Below are 2,869 nucleotides of genomic sequence, written 5' to 3' on the forward strand. Positions count from 1 at the left end.
GGCAATGTGGAGTTTCTGGGAGTGGCTGGTGCTGGCTGCTCTTTGGAATAGTGCAGAGGAGTGGAGTTGATGAGGTGGGGGCTAGGGGAGTCTTTCCAGACTCTTGGAGCCAAACAAAGTGGCAGCACTGTTGTGCTTAAGGGGTCTCCACATTTGTCTTGGTATGACTTATGGTATGATTTAAAAAGGTCAGAGCTCTTGACACAGATAAACAAATCATGCAAACACAAACAGTGGTAAACTAGCTGCACACAGAGCCCAGAGAGCAACATGGCATTCTAGAAACAGAATTTTGATTAAACATATATGCCCTTGCCCTTTAGTACTTTTTCCTGCCCACTACTGGACTCATAGCAATATTTTAGTCATACAACTTTAAAAACATTTGACATTGCAGTGAGAACAATTTTATTTGAATCAGCTTATTTAAAAATTGTAGAAACAAACACTGAAAAACTTTAAAAGAAGAAAAAAGGCAGGTTGCAGCATGAGAAACAAAGATGAAACTTGATTTACACTGAAAACTTAAAAATACAATTTCAGGGATTTGATAAGAAGACAATGTATCGTGAGACACTGATCACACATTTTGTACAACCTGCAAAATAATCAAGCTTTAATGAGTATAGGCAGGAGAATTACAGGCTCAACAATGAACAGACACGCTCCTTTTATAACAGAATTGATAAGGTGGCTGAGCTGAAGTTGGGATTTCATTAAAAAGAGACAATTTTAAAAGCAGGTTAAATACTATGTTGGTCTTCGAAACTTTCCAGTTATGGAAGTGAAAAATGACTTGATTATGGTGTGTAAACATGCAGTTCAGTGACTGGTTTCCAAAACAAGCCCTTGTTTAATGTCTGTCTCTTCAAAGCTACTTTTATTCAGACTTGTGTCATTTACATGCAGGACAGTAACATTTTGACTATCCTCTGATGTTGACCACAGCCGGATGTAGGCACAGAACATTTAAAAAAAAGAGAGGAAGAGGTGGTGAAGAAGCAAAAGAGGAGGTGATAAAAATGAAGAAAGACGGGTATAGTTTGCATTATTTGATGCAAACTATACCCTATGAATAGTGCCCTTGGTCATCCTGGAACAAACCACTCATTTATTCAGGTTTTTCTCTTAAGTTGTCACCTGTCTCTACAATTATTAGTTGTTCTTAGTTAGACTGAGTTAATATCAGGACACAGTGGTAACAATTTTAATTATTAAATAGTATTGCTCTTAAAGGTGAAGCAGTGCTATTAAAGTGAACATGCCAGAGCTTTACAGTAACAGGTGCAGGATTTATACTCGTTTCCCGGTGTAAGAAGCAAAGAGACAGCAACATGCCCCGGGCTCCTTATATCTCTGCCAACCCTCAGCTCACATTCCTCCATAACAAACTAGGCATTAGAGCAGATGGAGAGATACAGAAAGAGAAACAGATAAAGAGATATGTGTAGTGAGTAGGAGCTGATGAAAAGGATCAGTTTTTATTAGTTACCTCACCTGGCACGTTTTGTTTACTGCGGTTTAGTGGTCTGAATTTGCATGATTTTTATAACTAAGATTGTAGAGAAGGTCAAGTGTTGAAAATGTGCTTAAGCGGTGGGAGCAGGATCAGATTTATTGGTCAAACAGTTGTGGTAGGTGAAAGGAAGACTAAGTGTGAGACAGGATAGATGAAGTGGGAGGAGAGAGGTGATGAGAGAGCCCCCTCTCAGCAGCAGTCGTGCGTGGAGCCAGGGCTGACGTTCTGTTTGTATGCTACCTTGCATGGCTGCAGGCACACATGAAAACACACACAAACAGTCACACAACAGATTAGAGCACCAGGACACTTGGGTCTCGGTTTCTTGCTCCATGGGTGAGTTTGTAGGCATGAAAAGCAGCTGTTTGAACATCTTTGTGCCCATCCATCCATCTTATGTTACTCATCATTCCCTGGCTTGTCAGGTCAGGTCAGCATTTTCTGTGGGGGCTACTGACACCTTTACACAATCAGACATGAAACTACATCTCTGAACCTGTTGTCACAGACCTCTAGAGGTCTGTGACAACAGGTTTGTTTTAATTATATTAGTTTTAGATTCTGTGAAAAGGCACATTTTGTATCTTTGAATTGATTGCAGATCAACAATTTTTTTAAATACTACTTTGGGAAGCCAATAGACAAAAAAAACCTGTTGCAAATTCACCTTTCTTATATTTCTGCAGATAAAATATTATATATCTAGGACCATTTCAAACATTTCAACTATTTTGCAACGTTTTATTTTACAAGAGGCAACTTCCAAATTGACTTTTGACTTTTCCAAGACAGAAATATGTGAGTCAGTAGCAATTACAAGAAAGAACCACTTCATTTAAAACCGAAGGAGATATTAATTCATTATTCACTTACAGCATTACTGGAAGCTTAATTTTTTAAAATTTATTTTTAATAGCATGGTTTCCTGTAGATCCCTTGTCATTGTGATCCTAGATTGTGATTATTGGATAATATTATCAAGACAATGCAGCAATTTTTCTGAGCATGGTGAAATACAACCAAGTTTCATGTTTTCCTGTAATCACATGTTGTTTACATGTTCATTTCACCTGCTGTGCACTGACTAAAGGACTCTTTATGTTAAACTAGTAATACAGTAAAATAACATAAATTAATGGGCTGACCAACTGAACATTGTCTGCATTTCCTTGTAATTAATACCAAAGTACATAGTTATTTTCAAGAAACATTTTGTAAATTGTTGGGAAATTATTTGGAAATTACAGACTTGCACCCAATTTGACCCTTTTCAAATATATACAGTGGGTACGGAAAGTATTCAGACCCCCTTAAATTTTCCACTCTTTGTTATATTGCAGCCATATGCTA

This window comes from Monopterus albus, unplaced genomic scaffold (genome assembly GCF_001952655.1).
Source record: "Monopterus albus unplaced genomic scaffold, M_albus_1.0 scaffold13.1, whole genome shotgun sequence".
Taxonomy (NCBI): Eukaryota; Metazoa; Chordata; class Actinopteri; order Synbranchiformes; family Synbranchidae; genus Monopterus; species Monopterus albus.